The following is a 19,126-nucleotide window of genomic DNA, read 5'->3' on the forward strand; positions in this document are numbered from 1 at the left end:
ACAAAATTTGCAAATCCTTCAGTACAATTGCAAAATAAGGAATAGCAAATTTTGCTACTCCTTATTTTGCATCAAACTTGTTTGATACATACCATTTGTCTAATTAACATTAACAAAGGCTGAAATTTGTAGAATTTTGATCTTTGCAAATGCTAATTACCTTCATACATATGGCCCCAAGTGAGGCCTGTCTTGCGGCATGGTGCATCTTTTGCATCACTGCTGCTTGGGTTTTATGTGGTACGTTTTTTTTTACACCATGACATATCTGCCTAAATGCATCAATTTGTAATGTTGTCGCCTCATAGCAAATCTTTTGCACCACCGCTGCATCATAAAAGTGACGCACAGTGGCACAAAAGAGGCATACACCTATCATAAATCTGTCCCTACCATTTTAAATGATTAATCCAGGATGACAATAAAGTGTGTCCTATCCAGAGGTTTGTTTAAGGTGAGGCCTACTCAGGATTGCAGATTAAAGTTACGCTTGATGAAGAATACAGAGGAGATAATACATGTAAAGGCCTACCAATGAAGTAAGTAATGTGCACTTTATTGCACTAGTCATCATAAATGTATCCCTAAGCTTCTTATCTTGTTACAGATGAACCACCATATGTACCATCAAACTATTTTGCATTTCCTAAATAGCAAATTTTAAGGAATAAATAGCAATTCTTTACTATTCCTAATTTGCAATGAGCAAATTGCTAATTGCAAATTAACCATTCATTTCCATGGGCTAGGAGGCTCATAGGAATGAAGGTTGCAATTTGTGATTAGCAATTAGCTCATCACAAAATAGGATTTTTTTCAAGCGTGCAGGGGTATCTCAAGAACACCCTGCTGCACCCCTGAAAAAGAAATTTGGGGTCATATGGCGCACATAAATTTTAACAACATTCCTTTACCTCAACAACGATTTTCAAATCATAACTTCAAAACACTACACATGAGAAAATTACTTAAATTGTCCTTAAGACACATAAAAGCGTTTTTTGATTGGCTTTCCTGCATGGTAGGGTCACTTTTAACATGGCTATGTAACACAAAAATTCAAAATCTAAATTTTCCATGCACATGTGGGAGCATATTTACAAGCAATTTGCGCCACAGAGAAAGGTCTTACACTAAAATGAGAAAAATAACATCAGGGACAGTCAATTGCCTTATAAAGAAGCATACACCATTATGTCCTTGTCATGATTTTAAAAACAATTCCTTTTCCCCAAAAACGATTTTCAAATCATAATTTCTAAAAACTGCACATGGGAAAATGACTTAAAATGTCCTTAAGACACATAAATGCGTTTTTTGATTGGCTTCCCTGCATGGTAGGGTCACTTTTAACATGGCTATGTAACACAAACATTCAAACTCTAAATTTTCCATGCACATGTGGGAGCATATTTACAAGCAATTTGCGCCACAGAGAAAGGTCTTACACTAAAATGAGAAAAATAACATCAAGGACAGTCAATAGCCTTATAAAGAAGTATACACCATTATCTCCTTGTCATGATTTTAAAAACAATTCCTTTTCCCCAAAAACGATTTTCTAATCATAATTTCTAAAAACTGCACATGGGAAAATGACTTAAAATGTCCTTAAGACACATAAATGCGTTTTTTGATTGGCTTTCCTGCATGGTAGGGTCACTTTTAACATGGCTATGTAACACAAAAATTCAAAATCTAAATTTTCCATGCACATGTGGGAGCATATTTACAAGCAATTTGCGCCACAGAGAAAGGTCTTACACTAAAATGAGAAAAATAACATCAGGGACAGTCAATTGCCTTATAAAGAAGCATACACCATTATGTCCTTGTCATGATTTTAAAAACAATTCCTTTTCCTCAACAACGATTTTCAAATCATAACTTCAAAACACTACACATGAGAAAATTACTTAAATTGTCCTTAAGACGCATAAAAGCGTTTTTTGATTGGCTTTCCTGCATGGTAGGGTCACTTTTAACATGGCTATGTAACACAAAAATTCAAAATCTAAATTTTCCATGCACATGTGGGAGCATATTTACAAGCAATTTGCGCCACAGAGAAAGGTCTTACACTAAAATGAGAAAAATAACATCAGGGACAGTCAATAGCCTTATAAAGAAGTATACACCATTATCTCCTTGTCATGATTTTAAAAACAATTCCTTTTCCCCAAAAACGATTTTCTAATCATAATTTCTAAACACTGCACATGGGAAAATGACTTAAAATGTCAATAAAACACATGAAAGCATTTTTTGATTGCCTTTCCAGCATGGTTGGGTCACTTTTAACATGGCTATGTAACACAAACATTCAAAATCAATATTTTCCATACACATGTGAGAGCATATTTACAAGCAATTTGCGCCACATAAATCATAATTTTCTCCTTAAAACACACTATTCTCTATCTAAAGTAAAGAAATATTTTCTCACCTTAGCAAATACTTTGAGTTTGAAAACAGTCTCAGAAACACACCAATTTGTCTGCAGCAGAGCAAAAGGTATGCACTCCAGAGTCTGCAGCTATGAAAAGCACAGAAATGCTGTAATTCTTCACACATATCTCTCATGTCACCCAATCAAAAGTCTTCCCTCACTTTTTTCAAATGAAAACCCATCCCCCCTCTGCCCTTTCTGCTTTATCTGCATGGCAACCACCTCCTGGAAGAACTCTGTTGTTTGCAAGTTCACACAACAATGTTGCAATTGAACTCTGAACTCTCAGTGCACCTGCATATCCAGTGCATTCTTTCATTTAATGACTTTTTATTGACCACTCAAAATACATCTTTCAAAGAACACATCCGTGCACCCTAACTTTTTGTTTTCAGCAATCAAAATCCACCAATCACTGTTACTGCTTCATGAACACAGAAACTCCACAGTTTTTTTCATTTCAAACTCTCATTTTTTCAACTGCCATTTCATTGCCACACTTCATCTGACTGCAGGAGAACTTTCTCTCACCATGTTTTCTGTCTGGATTGTTGGTCATAGTTATATTCACTGGGCTCAAAGGTACGTTGAAAGCAGGAATTTACCTAACCTCAATTTACAAGATGTGGAAATTAAGTGGTTTGGCCACAGAGGATTAAAATGTCACCAATTGATACCATTGGTGAAAACCTTTATGCATTTGCCCAAACCTGACCTGTTAATTGTGCACTGTGGAGGTAATGACTTGGGCACTTTGACTGGGGTAGGTCTGGAAATGCTTTTAAAGGACACCTTTGAGCAATTGATGGCACTTTTTCCTCAGACTGCCTTGGTATATTCAAATATATGCCAAAGACAGAAATGGAGGTGGTCCAACCAATTTTGTCCACAAATTGAGAAATCGAGGAAGCATGTAAACAAATCTGTTTCAGCTTACATGAGAGACCATGGAATGGGCTCCCTGTACAACAATAACTTGCGTTACTACATGCAAGATATCTACAGAGGAGATGGAGTTCACTTCTCAGATGAGGGCAACAGAATTTTCACTCTGAATTTAAGAATGTGCATTGGTACCTACTTATAAGTACCTAAATGTACCATAAACCCAAAAGCTCTTCTCAGAGCTACCCTACATCTGATCACTCACAATTATTATTTAACTCTAACATTTTTCACTAATTTTCAACAAAATACGCTACCGGGGCCGCTACCCGGTACGCGTACCGGGAGCTAACCTCGCGAAATTTTTTAAAAAAATGTTTTTTTTTCGCACATATAAGCCTCCTCAGCCACCCTCAGAAAACCTAGGGGGTCAAGATAACTCTACCGTGCCCCCTTCTACCCATTCTGAACATTATTTGCCCTCCATCTTGTATCTTAATTCGACCGAAACACAAAATGGTGGACTCCTGGAACGCTTAAGGTCCGCGAACCGGGGCGCTCAACGGTTCGCGTACCGGGTCGCTCCCTGGGAAGCGCACCATCAAAAAAGGTGGGAAAGTAGTTCACACAAAAGCCACTTGAGATAATTTCACCAAATATAGATTAGCTCATACTACATACCAATCCCTACCATTTTCACAAATTTGATTGGAATTCCATTTAGCCATTTAGCCTGTAGACCTCTCTAAATACCGTGAGGTAAATTACTTCACAAAACACATCTGAAGTGTTGGAATTCACAACCAATTAAAATGTTACTTTCATTTTCTACTTTTTTTACCTGACATTTGATTGGTTATGTACCTGAATATATATAAAGGAAGAGAAGGAAACACAGCCATTTTGACTACTACTTCCTGGTGTACATTTCAATAGGATTTTCATTAATAACTTCAACTTATTTTTAAAGGTAAGTTGTTATTTTTAAAACTGAAGTATATTGTGCACTTTAAGTTAATATGGCAAACTTTTTCTGTTAGTTATATACTATCCCTCTGTAGTACTTATAAATTTAGATACAATCACTCTGATACTATACACTGCCCAAAGATAAATTCACTGTTAAAAACTGCCTATCTAAAATTAATCCCAACATTGCCCTACCTCTACTAATATATATTTTTTTTATGCAAATTTCAGGGAAAATGGAAAGCGAACAAAAAATTTCATTTGAAATTGTCCTTCCAGAGTCCAACACAGAAATCATTGATCCAAATGAGATTGAATTTATGGATGAAACTTGGGACCAAGAACTACTGCAATGTGTACAAGCAGTAGATAACCTCCTTGCAAATGAGGACATTTTACAACCTCAGAGACTACAAAGTATATTCCATGATAATTTTGAAATTTCTGACAATGAAATGTTAGAAAGTTTAATAAATTATGAAACACAATAAAAAATGCTTAAAAAATAAAAAAATAAAAAAATAATCAACAAAAACAACAATCAATTAACATACAGCATTTGAAAAGTCTATCATTCATTTTTCATTGCAGTACGCTGCCCAGAACGCTTCCCGGTTCGCGTACCGGGCGCTACCCACGCAAAAAAACAAAAATTTTTTTTTATTTTTTTTTGCCCCGCGGGGCCCTTTTAAAGCCTCCACATTAAACCTAAGGGGTCAGGGAGGATCTACTATGCCCCCTTATGGTTATTTCCCCTTTTGTTTTGGCCTCCTCTTGTCTCTCAATCCTACCGAGAGACAAGATGGCGGCCGCTCCGGACTGTTTGGAATGTTTACAGACGCCGGAGAGCCAATCAGCTTCGCTACGCGAAGTTTTGGTACGCTCCCCGGTCCGCGAACCGGGAGCTGCCCAGTCCGCTGTTACAGATATATATCTTTTTTTAAATGTTAATTTCTCAAAATCCACTGGAGCACATATATTGAGAACTACAAAAGGCACATCGGGCTACCAGTCTCTACAATTTTGCCAAGTTTCGTGCAAATCCATTCAGCCGTTCGGGCTAAAAGTGCGACAGACCGCCCTATGGAAAACTCAATGTTAAAAACACGTTTTGGGACCCCCCTTTTTTCTCGGCCCCCCCTGGACGAACCCCCCCCAAATTTCCAGGGGCTGCTCAGAAACAAAATGTTCCATTTTCCAGAAAATTTCAGCCAATTCCGTCCACAAACGCCAAAGTTATTAGACATAGAATTTTCAAAAAACCCATAGGGAAAAAATCCTAACTATATATACCTACTGGCGACCGCCAGTAGGTAATATATATATATATATGTATATGGATCGCCTACCCGGAGTTATACCCAATGCAGACAATACTTTTCAATAGAAACACGTAAGTAGCACGGAATACACAGTGGACCCTAGTGGGGGAGCAAACCATATCCTGAAATAGTGGTATGCGAACCACAACTTGAGTCCAGACAATACCCGAGGATGTAGAGGTGCTGGGGACCCAATGAATCACTCAAGCTGAGTAACCAGCAACCCCTCGCATGTTGTGTGCAGTGTGGGAAAATGACCACATTCTCGCTAAAAGTCAATAGGTAAGTCGTGGTTGCAATTTTAAAGAAGAAGGACCCTTTCCAGTGGACCCTGAAGAAACACTGTGGAAGACCGAAGGTTGGAGAGCCACCCTACCAGTGGATACCCTAGTTCTCATGTTACCTAAACCAGGGAAGTCTGGTGTATAGGTGTGAATTGGTGTCGGAAACTGCTGTCAAACCCAATTGAGGACTTCAGGAAGATGCAGCTGTTGGAGAAGGTGAAGGTGTCTGGTGATATCCAAAAGTGGATTCAAGGTGAGGAGTACCTGCAAGCAGAGGGTACAGAGTCTATGTCACTCAGGAGTGACCTGGTGGCCTGGAAGGTGAATGCCAACCAATGGCGGGTATTGCATGAGAGATGTTTGTTACCTTGGAGCTGCAGCTGTGAGGACCAGGCAATGCTGTCGAAGACCAGGAGCCATTCATGAGCTGTCCTACATCGGGTGTTGAGAGTTGAGGGGTCGGTATCCGCCTGGAGCACTAACAAGCCTTGGCAACTGCAAACAACATGGAAAGTGGAGAAGGTGCAGTGTTGAGATCAGCAAGGTCCAGGTAACTCACCACAAACAGGGGGGGTCAGGGCAGGCCCTGATCAACCAGGGAAGCCCACAGAAATCAAAGGGGGGCCTCTACAGGACCCACAGTCTAGAGGCACTGGAGTCGCAAGAGGACCTCAAGCAGCTCACTAAAAGGTGCAGGCCATGGTGCAAGCGATGCAGTGTGGTTGAAGATTCTGGGGACTGGAGATGCTTGAGGTTGGGGCTACTTGGAGGAAGCCACAAGCCTTGGCAGATTCAAGTTGACGCTGTGCACATTAGTTTGTTTCCTGCGGTTCTGATGAGGGATTTTGGCCTCAAACTTGGTAAGAGTACAGGGCAGGCCTTGAGGGATGTGAAGAACCACCACCTGTGTTGCTGAGCCTTTCGGAGTCTGTGGCAGCCCGGGATTAGCAGACCGGTCAGCTTAGTTGCAAGGCCTGTAGATGCAGGGAAGTGACTCCCCTTCAAGGGAGATTCCTTAGGTGTCTTAGAAGCCCACAGGCCTTGGACAGTTTCTGTACAGAGCACAGACACAGACAATGCAGCAGATGAGCAGGGAGCTGAAGTCAGGCCCAAGAAAAGTCCAGAGTGCCCAGAAAGGAATATTATCCCATGACACATCTAGGGACCTACTCTCAGGTAAGCCCTTAAGTACCGTAAGGAAAGGGTTAGGATGATTCAGGGTTCCCTCACAGGGGAAGTATCGGACAGTGGTGAGGATACTCCCATGTCCTATGTCCAGTTTTGTGCCAGAGCGGGAGCCAACGGCTCCCTGAGCTGCTTTGAACTGTACTACGCAAGGAGGGGACCAAGTATGCCCCTCATGCAGACTGAGGGACGCTGGCAAGTACTCCTACCTAGCCCCAATACACTAAATCCTGTCTGGGAATAGGTTACACCTCCCTGTGACAGGAAACCTATTGTCCTGCCTTCCTCTGCTCAAACCTTGATCAGGCGCAGGAGGGCAGAATTGTGCCTATGGTCAGCAGCAGCCATGTTGTGCTGTCCGGGTCTAGAAGGCTGGTACTGGGAGCACTGAAAGCCTAACGGATGGCCTTTCCAGTGCTTGGGATCATATCTCCCACACCGTCTAAGGCAAGTTTCCTTCCTCTTGCTTCAATGAAGCAAAACAGTTTGCAATGGCAGGGTGGGAGCTGCGAGGCTCCCGCCCTGCAATTGCAAACAGCAGTGTCCTGGGGATGGGCACCCCGGGACACTGCAGGAGCTGGCCCTGGGGGGTGGTGGTCCCCAGGGCCTCTACACGGCTCCAAGATGGGGGCCACCTAGCCCCCTCCAACATTTGTAAAAAGCCCCGGGGGTGGTGGTCCTTGAGAGCCCCCCTCCCCTTTTTAAAATAGCCGCAGGGGTAGCGGTCCCCGGGGATGGGGGGCCTCAGAGCCACCACCCTATTAAAATAAGCCCCGGGGGTGGTGGTCCCCAGGGCTGGGGGGCCTCAGAGCCCCCCACCCATTTTGAAATAGCCCCAGGGGGTGGCGGTCCCCAGGGCTAGGGGGGCCTCAGAGCCCCCATCCTATTAAAATAAACCCCAGGAGTGGCGGTCTCTGGGGCTGGGGGGCCTCAGAGCCCCACACCCTATTAAAATAAGCCCGGGGGTGGCTGTCCCATGGGCTGGGGGCCTCAGAGACCACCGCCCATAATTTAGTAAAGCCCCAGGGGGTGGGGGCTCCTCTGGGCCCCACTTTACAAAGAGTCCATTGTCCCCGGGATTTGGCCCCCCGGGGACTAAAAAAATAAAAAATACGCATATCCTATGATTTTTTTTTAAAAGAATTGGGCGGCCTTGGGGGTCCTTGTGGGACCCCCTAAGCAGGCCTAGTGGGTCAGGGTGTTTCTACCCTGCCCCCTTTTCGCATTTTTCATGTTACATTTTGTGTTTTCTTATGCCTCGGTTCTACCGTTACAAAAGGGGGTGGTGATGGACGGAGCATCAGAACCAATCAAACACTCACACCCAGTCAAAAGATCTGGGTTTGATCCATCACCGTTCTTTAGCCCACTCTGCCACCCCAGTTCAGACATGGCTATATGCAAATCAGTCTGACCCTGTGCTTCATGGGAACAGTCCAGCCCGAACTGCCAAGCCATGCCTTCCCTGGACCAGAAACAAGATTCCGAGGAGCGGTTTCTGGCATTCCAGCCGTCTTCAGCCCGGCTTGCTTGAATCCAGTGGCAAAGTGAGCAAGGGACTCACGTCTGAGCATACCCTGCCACAATTATGGCGGCCAAAGCGGTACAAAAGGGGGTGGTGATGGACGGAGCATCAGAACCAATCAAACACTTACACCCAGTCAAAAGATCTGGGTTTGATCCATCGCCGTTCTTTAGCCCACTCTGCCACCCCAGTTCAGACATGGCTATATGCAAATCAGTCTGACCCTGTGCCTCATGGGAACAGTCCAGCCAGAACTGCCAAGCCATGCCTTCCCTGGACTGGAAACAAGCTTCCAAGGACCGGTTTCTGGCATTCCAGCCGTCTTCAGCCCGGCTTGCTTGAATCCAGTGGAAAATTGAGCAAGGGACTCACGTCTGAGCATACCCTGCCACACTTGTGGCGGCCAAAGCGGTACAAAAGGGGGTGGTGATGGATGGAGCATCAGAACCAATCAAACACTCACACCCAGTCAAAAGATCTGGGTTTGATCCATCACCGTTCTTTAGCCCACTCTGCCACCCCAGTTCAGACATGGCTATATGCAAATCAGTCTGACCCTGTGCCTCATGGGAACAGTCTAGCCCAAACTGCCAAGCCATGCCTTCCCTGGACCCGAAACAAGCTTCCGAGGACCGGTTTCTGGCATTCTAGCCGTCTTCAGCCCGGCTTGCTTGAATCCAGTGGCAAAGTGAGCAAGGGACTCACGTCTGAGCATACCCTGCCACACTTATGGCGGCCAAAGCGGTACAAAAGGGGGTGGTGATGAATGGAGCATCAGAACCAATCAAACACTCACACCCAGTCAAAAGATCTGGGTTTGATCCATTACCGTTCTATAGCCCACTCTGCCACCCCAGTGCAGACATGGCTGTATGCAAATAAGTCTGACCCTGTGCCTCATGGGAACAGTCCAGCCCGAACTGCCAAGCCATGCCTTCCCTGGACCGGAAACTAGCTTCCGAGGACCGGTTTCTGGCATTCCAGCCGTCTTCAGCCCGGCTTGCTTGAATCCAGTGGCAAAGTGAGCAAGGGACTCACGTCTGAGCATACCCTGTCACACTTATGGTGGCCAAAGCGGTACAAAAGGGGGTGGTGATGGACGGAGCATCAGAACCAATCAAACACTCACACCCAGTCAAAAGATCTGGGTTTGATCCATCACCGGTTCTACCGAGGCACAAGATGGCTGCCAACACTTCCTGGTTTGGAAAGTTGACAGCCAATTAGCATAAAGCTCATGCCCGGGAGGATACGCGTACAGTACTTCATCTATAGATATATCTATGATTCTACCTTTTTGCCAAATGTGGTGTATTTCCGTTCAGCAGTTCGGGCTGTAGCCGTGTCTGAAGGTCCCTACGGAAAATTGCATGGGGAAAACATGTTTTGTGACCCCCTTTTTTCTCAGCCCCCACTTCACAAATCACCCCGAAACATTCAGGATTGGACCGGACCAGAGCGCCCCATCTTCTTGGCGAATTTTGCAAAGATTCGTTGACCGGCGCCAAAGTTATTCCAAACAGAATGTTGCAGATTTCCTATGGAAACTTGGTCCTAACTATAACTACCTACTGGCAACCACCGGTAGGTAATATATCTCTTTCACAACACTGGTTTCAGTTTCACAAAAAACTATTTCCAATAGAGCGCACTCAAAGCCATTCACGATGTCCAGTTAGCCTCATTTATTCGATGCTGCAGATAGTTTAAGCCCATGCCCGGGAGGATACGCGTACAGTACTTCATCTATAGATATATCTATGATTCTACCTTTTTGCCAAATGTGGTGTATTTCCGTTCAGCAGTTCGGGCTGTAGCCGTGTCTGAAGGTCCCTACGGAAAATTGCATGGGGAAAACATGTTTTGTGACCCCCCTTTTTTCTCAGCCCCCACTTGACAAATCACCCCGAAACATTCAGGATTGGACCGGACCAGAGCGCCCCATCTTCTTGGCGAATTTTGCAAAGATTCGTCGACCGGCGCCAAAGTTATTCCAAATAGAATGTTGCATATTTCCTATGGAAACTAGGTCCTAACTATAACTACCTACTGGCAACCACCGGTAGGTAATATATCTCTTTCACAACACTGGTTTCAGTTCCACAAAAAACTATTTCCAATAGAGCGCACTCAAAGCCATTCACGATGTCCAGTTAGCCTCATTTATTCGATGCTGCAGATAGTTTACAAACTTGTTTCGTCGTTGCTGCCTTAATCAGTGTTAACATGGTTAATGCATTTTCCTTTTTAAATAAAGATGTGCTATACAAAATTTCATGAGCATAGAAAGTGACTGTGTGCAAAATAAACAGATAAAAGGGGAAAAGAAATCAGCCCATTCTTTTCATGGCCATTTTGAAATGGTAAAGTTTCACATAATGTTAACTCGCCACATTGCACAACCGAATCAATATCCATGATATCATTCTGTTCAACGTATTTGAATAAAATACACATTTACAATTCGTACGTTATTCTTTATATGGAAACAGAAATTTTGTTAGTGACCCATTATCTATGGACTTGTTTTTCACTGTACTAACATTTTGTCTTACGCATTTTCAAAGCGTGTTGTGCAAATGGGTCTTGTCATTTATATTACCAAAAATGCAATCATGACCACCATGTTCGCTCTGTGGATCCACCTATTTCCATGAACAATATTGTATTGTAGTATTGTAGTATATTTGTATAGCGCGACCTGTCACCACCAAGGGCATCCTGGCGCTACAATATATTTCATATTTACATATATACATTAAATTGATGTAGCAGAGAGTGTTCTCACACTTATAGTTCTTAAATTTATATTCTTTGAAGAATACTGCCCTGAATGGGTACAATTTTGAACATATAATAGTACTTAGTATCTTTAAGGGGAGCACATCTTCTGGACAATCAATAAGCAGTGACATACGATCCCCTACATGCCCCATCTATCTAATGTCAATACATGCCCTCATAAAGACCAAGGTTAAATCTACTGGAAGAATGTGGTTACCCTATACTGATCCACATTTCTTCCTCATTGATTTTGTAACCTGGTCCAGGGTGAAGAATGTAAGAAGATTACTGTTACTGTCATGTTCTGTTTCGAAATGACGAGCAACAGGGTAGTTGTGATCCCTATTGTTAATTGCCCTGAGGTGCTCAAGAATTCCTTTTTTTGTGGGATGGATGGTGCTTCCCACATATTGTTTCACACAGGGGCACACTAAGCAATAGACCGTGTGGTCTGTGTTGCAATTTAACAATTTTGAAATTGGAGTTTTGACCTTATTTCCAGGTATGAGGTACTCTTTCACTTTATGGCAGTTCTTACATGCCTTGCATTTCATACATTGATAAAATCCTTTGATGGGTGCTGTTTTTTTTTCCTTTTAGGTTCATAATGACTGTTTACTAAGTGATCTTTAAGTGAATTCCCCTTTCTGTGTGTCACTAAAGAGTATTGCAAGTAGGGTGTATGGTGAATCTATACGTGCTAGGGGTTTGGCTGAGTGATTGGATAAGTGCATATGTTGGCGGAACCTAACCCCCAAGCATGAGCTTGGCTCTAATTGGCTGCCAAACAGTGGCAACCACGGCGGGATTGCAAACTAAGCCTCGGTAGAGCCAAGGCTACGCACGGAGCGTGAGTAGGCATTGTGCGGATTACTGAGGCACCCACCTTCTTTGCTATGGGATCCTCACCGCCTTTGCAATAGTACCCTGGGTTCCTGCCCACTAAAATCTGGGCCACTGGCTAGCGGGAATACCGCACGGATGCCTGGAAAAACGAGGCCAGTAGTTTGGAATTCTCATTGTGGTATACTGCCTTCTCATTCAGTGGTCACCCTCCCAGGTCATTGATCTCTGGATCAAGAAATTCTGACTGTTGGATCCCCGGAATCCCTTCCACTGGATCCCCTAAAGCGAGCTGCTGGGTCCGTGGAACACTGCTAATAGAAAGTCCAGAATCCTATCTGCCCCACAGCTGGATCATTAAGATACGGCGGATAGAATTCACGGAATTCTGTAAGCATACACGTAGTGGGCAGAGCTGTCGTACGTCAGTCAGGGGCGCAACTAGAGCCAATTTTGGGGTAGGCTGATAAAAATTTCAGGGGGGACTAATTCTTCCAGTCATAGGCAGAATGGAGATGCAGGGGCTCTAATAAGGGGTGAAAGCACAACAAAGCCTCATTAACAGGTAAATGGTCTTTTAAAGACTTGTGAAATACTTGGGTGCCTTGTGGAGAGCTGAGCACCCAGCGCGTTCACCCTAGGGGGCCTCGCTGAATGCCACGCACCCAGTGGGTTCACACTAGGGTGCCGTGCTGAGCGCCACGATAGGATCGCCACTCCAAACTTTTCTAAAAAAAAAAAGATCCACTTGTATTAATTTATATTTGCCCCAAGGACCCCTTCCCCCGGGGCATGCACAATTCTTTAATGTTTTTATTAATCATTAGGAAGGGGGGCCGTGTGGTCCCCCTTCCTTTGTCTACTACTGCTCCCAGGGACCCCATCCACCGGGGCCTGGCCTCTTTCTTGGGGACCGTGGAGGGAGGCCCAATGCTCCCAAAGGTTCGTGCCAGCTCCACGCCTCCTGCAGGAACCGGCATTGCTTTTGGGCAAAGGGAGCTGCTAACATGCAGCTCCCCTTGCCCAAAAGCAATCCTGCTTTGCTTTGTTGAAGCGACAGCAGGTTTTCCTGCTCTTGCTTCAATGAAGCTAAGCAGGGTTTGCTATGACAAGAAGGGACCCAGTCTCCTGCCCTGCCGTAGCAAATAGCAAGGTCCCAGGGGTTGGTCCCCCGGGACATTGCATGAGCTGGCCCTGGGGGGTGGTGGGCCCAGGGCCTTCAAGGGCTCCAAGAGGGGGACGTGATGCCCCATCCCTCTATTTTCCAAGCCCCGGGGAGGTGGCGGTCCTCAGGGGGCCCATGAGGCCCCCCCTGCATATTTAATTAAAGCCCCGGCGGTGGCAGTCCCTGTGGCTTGGCGGGGCCTCGGAGGCCCCCAATAATGCACAAAACAACCCCCGTGGAGGTGGTGGTCCCTGGGGCTGTGGGAGGGATGTGTACCCCGTACATAATTTCCATAGCCCAGGGAGGTGTCGCAGGACCCCGCAATATAATTATACAATTGCCCCCGGAACCTGGCCTACACGGGGCTCATTTAAATCAAGTGGGGGAGCCCCCGCTTCATTTTTAAAAACAATTTCATCCAGCTTTGCACATTCGGATGTTTTAAATACATTAATAATAATAATTTTAAATTTGAACATGGAGCAAAGCACAGGGCATATATCACCAAACTTCACATCCAAAATATGCTATGGTGATTCATTTGACATTATAAATATTAAGCACTGCCGTAATCTGTGTATGTGTACACCTTCTCAAAAATTCATTAATACTAGAAGTGGCCCTTTTACAAGTCATTACATTTTTATTGAGCAATGGTTTACAATCAAAATGAGAATGAAGTAAGATGCCGAGCTAAGTAAAATGCTCAACCCTACTGATAAGTTGACCCTTGACCGGAAGTATTTTAGATCTGGTGTTTTCAGGGCCATCAAACATAACATGGGATTTGGTTTAATTTGTAATGAGGTTGAGACCATCTATGAAACTTGTTAAGGAGTTGCTGCATACCCTTGGCATTACGTTTTTCTAGGATTTAGTCATCTGCAAATAAAAAGGTAGGCAGCAAACTGCCACGTGCACTTAGTACATCCATCCTTTGATCAGTTAAAACTCACTCCAGATGATTTTTATAAAGGAAAAAAAGAAAGGGGGCCAGGATACAGCCCTGGCAGACCCCTCTCTTCAAACTAAAGGGCTGAGTACATCTCAGCCATGTCTACGGTTGACAATAACAGTAAACAGCTCGTACCCTCATTTAAAGGCCATAACGGGGGTTCCTATTTAGATCACATCCTTATCTCGGGGGGGTCTACACTCTTTTATCCTAAAGTTTAAAATTCAAAGCAGTATCTTTAGAGATCACAATCCCGTATGTATACGGTTCGGTGGAGATCTCCTGAACCCACAAGGGGAGAAGGTAGCCCCTGGTGTGCTGACAATTAAGGATGATAGACGTCTGCCTAAATGGTCCCAGGTGAACCCCGAGGCTGTCTATCAGAATATTCGGGAAACCTGTGCTGTTGAGTTGACATCATGTATTTCCCTTGAACCCCCCGGAATGTACTTAAGGCCTTTGAGGATATCATCATTAAGGTGGGGACCCTGTTGTCTACTACTGCCCAAAAATCACTAGCTAGAGACCCTAAGTGGTTCGACCCTCTACGCTCGAAAGTTGCAAGAGAGCTAAAGGTGGGCCTAAAGTCTACACCAAGAGACCAACCACGGATCAGGTTACTTTGTCTTAATTACAAAAGGGCCATGTCAACTAAGAAGAAGGAAATAAAGGACACCATATCTAAAAATTCTGAGGTCTAGTTAATAAACAAGTATTTGAGAGGGAAGGGGGGATGCTATCGGCACCAATATCCCAGAAGATGATTGGGTACAACACTTCGGTTCCATCTTCAAGAGCAACTCTCCTGAGTTATGTCCCCAGGAGGGAGGAAGCGAGGAAATCCTGCTCCCGTTCACGTTGTGTGAGATCGAGAACGGTATATCCGGCCTGACCAGTAACAAGGCTCCAGGCCCCGATGGTGTGCCCCCAGACCTCTTTAAATCAAATAAGTCCCTGTGGACCCCGGTCCTTACGGCTGTGCTTAACGCAGCGGTGGTGGAAGGGTGCCCAGTGTCATGGGGCACCTCAACGATAGTCCCAGTTTTCATGAAGGGAGATCGTAACAGCACTAGCTGTTACAGACCGATCTCCCTTATTGATTCTGTGGTAAAGGTTGTAGGTAGAGTAGTGTTAAATAGACTATCATCCTAGGCAAAAGAAAACGGGGTTGTCTCTGATATCCAGTATGCGTTCCGTCCGGGGCACTCCACCCTTGCACAATGCCTCAACCTGTACATGATCCTCTGGAAGTATACCATTGCCCGCAAGGGCACTATCTACATGGCGTTCATGGATCTTTCCTCCGTATTTGACTGTGTCAATCGGGGGAAATTGTGGCAGTCCATGGGCGCCATGGGGGTGGATGTCCCTTTGGTCAACTTCCTGCGGGACCTGCACAGGGACACCAGGGCAAACATCAGATTCTCCCAGGACCTAGGAGTATCCAGGAACTTCACTGTTGACAGGGGAGTAACACAAGGGTGCATCTTAGCCCCTTTCCTATTTAGTTTATACATTAACGAGTTGGACAAAACCTTGACCGAAACTGGGGCGGATTTTCCATATGTAGCATGTAGGGGTCTTCCCATCCTGCTTTACGTGGACAACGTGGTCCTTCTGGCTAGAACGGCAAGAGGCCTGCATTCCTTACTGGTCGCTTTCCACAGCTTCATGGCTGACCGTGACTTAGCCATAAACAACTCCAAATCCTACATATTACAAGTTGGAACCTGCCCGAAGCGTAATTACCCCTTCAAGGTAAATCGTGAAAAAGTACCCATAATCACAACCTTCTCCTACCTGGGCATCCTATTTGATAACCATCTAAACTGGGGCGCCCCAGTTGAGAGAAAATGAGGGGAGATTTTACGGGCAAATGGGGCAATCTTCAGCTTTGCGAGCAAAATGGGAAAGCGCCCAATTGCTGCAATGCTGAAGTTATACCAGGCAAAAAGCGTATGTAAAAATCACTTTCTACCTATGGCAAAAATTAAATAGAGATGGGGCAGACATGGTAAAACCCAGCGTACATAAATTTATGTTACTTAAAACCGTTCCCTCGCTGGAACCTTACCTTACGTGGCCCCTCTCTTCTCATGAGCGGTTCCTATTAACAAGGTTCAGGCTTGATTATTACCATCTCTTATTTGTCGTTCCTAAGGGAAGCCATTGAGGCCAGGTGCTGTCTCCCTGTGGCTGCGATGATTTATCTCCACAGGATCTGAGGCACTTTATGTTTTTTTGCCGCCATTATCATGCCCCCAGAAGGTTCTTTTTAGAGCCCCTTCTCAAAAGGATGAACTTTACTCAGGTCTAGTTAATAAACAAGTATTTGAGAGGGAAGGGGGGATGCTATCGGCACCAATATCCCAGAAGATGATTGGGTACAACACTTCGGTTCCATCTTCAAGAGCAACTCTCCTGAGTTATGTCCCCAGGAGGGAGGAAGCGAGGAAATCCTGCTCCCGTTCACGTTGTGTGAGATCGAGAACGGTATATCCGGCCTGACCAGTAACAAGGCTCCAGGCCCCGATGGTGTGCCCCCAGACCTCTTTAAATCAAATAAGTCCCTGTGGACCCCGGTCCTTACGGCTGTGCTTAACGCAGCGGTGGTGGAAGGGTGCCCAGTGTCATGGGGCACCTCAACGATAGTCCCAGTTTTCATGAAGGGAGATTGTAACAGCACTAGCTGTTACAGACCGATCTCCCTTATTGATTCTGTGGTAAAGGTTGTAGGTAGAGTAGTGTTAAATAGACTATCATCCTGGGCAAAAGAAAACGGGGTTGTCTCTGATATCCAGTATGCGTTCCGTCCGGGGCACTCCACCCTTGCACAATGCCTCAACCTGTACATGATCCTCTGGAAGTATACCATTGCCCGCAAGGGCACTATCTACATGGCGTTCATGGATCTTTCCTCCGTATTTGACTGTGTCAATCGGGGGAAATTGTGGCAGTCCATGGGCGCCATGGGGGTGGATGTCCCTTTGGTCAACTTCCTGCGGGACCTGCACAGGGACACCAGGGCAAACATCAGATTCTCCCAGGACCTAGGAGTATCCAGGAACTTCACTGTTGACAGGGGAGTAACACAAGGGTGCATCTTAGCCCCTTTCCTATTTAGGTTATACATTAACGAGTTGGACAAAACCTTGACCGAAACTGGGGCGGATTTTCCATATGTAGCATGTAGGGGTCTTCCCATCCTGCTTTACGTGGACAACGTGGTCCTTCTGGCTAGAACGGCAAGAGGCCTGCATTCCTTACTGGTCGCTTTCCACAGCTTCATGGCTGACCGTGACTTAGCCATAAACAACTCCAAATCCTACATATTACAAGTTGGAACCTGCCCGAAGCGTAATTACCCCTTCAAGGTAAATCGTGAAAAAGTACCCATAATCACAACCTTCTCCTACCTGGGCATCCTATTTGATAACCATCTAAACTGGGGCGCCCCAGTTGAGAGAAAATGAGGGGAGATTTTACGGGCAAATGGGGCAATCTTCAGCTTTGCGAGCAAAATGGGAAAGCGCCCAATTGCTGCAATGCTGAAGTTATACCAGGCAAAAAGCGTATGTAAAAATCACTTTCTACCTATGGCAAAAATTAAATAGAGATGGGGCAGACATGGTAAAACCCAGCGTACATAAATTTATGTTACTTAAAACCGTTCCCTCGCTGGAACCTTACCTTACGTGGCCCCTCTCTTCTCATGAGCGGTTCCTATTAACAAGGTTCAGGCTTGATTATTACCATCTCTTATTTGTCGTTCCTAAGGGAAGCCATTGAGGCCAGGTGCTGTCTCCCTGTGGCTGCGATGATTTATCTCCACAGGATCTGAGGCACTTTATGTTTTTTTGCCGCCATTATCATGCCCCCAGAAGGTTCTTTTTAGAGCCCCTTCTCAAAAGGATGAACTTTACTCAGGTTCGCCCAGCTCTCTGCTTTTTGCAAGTGCTAAAACCAGAAAGTACTTTTATTTGTGGTTGGATTCTTAAAATCGGCTTTGAGATTGAAGAGTTTTCCAAATTAATTGTTTATATACTGTGGCCATTGTTTTAAATGGTAACATTTTATTTCAGCTTTTTACATAAACTCTATGGGTATTTGGTTCTTACTAGGCGTATACCAATATTTTACGATTCTTTTTAAATACATGTTTACCATTAATGTACTTGAGTCTTAAAACTGTCACTTTTTTATCTTTGTAACGCTGCTTTTATGGTTTTCTTTTGCAAAACCAAATGAAGTATTTTTGATTTGATTTAATTTGAGTACATCTTTTATTACACCTTATCAAACTGAAGCAGTAAGACCATCCTGTAAATCACGCAGGACGGCACCAAGAGTGGGCTCAACCCCCATAGATCCCAGCACAGTCTACAGTTTGGCTCCATCAACCCTATTAAATGCCGAGCTGAGGTGGGCAGCAATTACTTACCTGACACGCCGTGAGGGGAACGGCTTTGCAGTTGCCGGTCATGCCGTGAGGGGAACGGCTGTTGCTACTGGCCGGACTACCACTCCCAGAAGCCCGAGGGAGGCGCACTGCAACCACGCCACCAGCGTGCCCGGAGGCGCTTAAGTAGACGGAGCGCCTCTCGCACCGCGAGTCGCGCGCGGGAGCATCGCGGGAGAAGCCCGGGACCAGGGCGGGACAGTCCGTGGCAGGCCGAGTCAGGGCAGGGCCACGGACCCTAGATTTGGGACAAGCGTTGGTGCAATCAAGGTAGCTGGCTTCGCCCTTGGCTATTGAAACT

Source organism: Lissotriton helveticus, chromosome 6, assembly GCF_964261635.1.
Source record: "Lissotriton helveticus chromosome 6, aLisHel1.1, whole genome shotgun sequence".
In the NCBI taxonomy this organism is placed as follows: domain Eukaryota; kingdom Metazoa; phylum Chordata; class Amphibia; order Caudata; family Salamandridae; genus Lissotriton; species Lissotriton helveticus.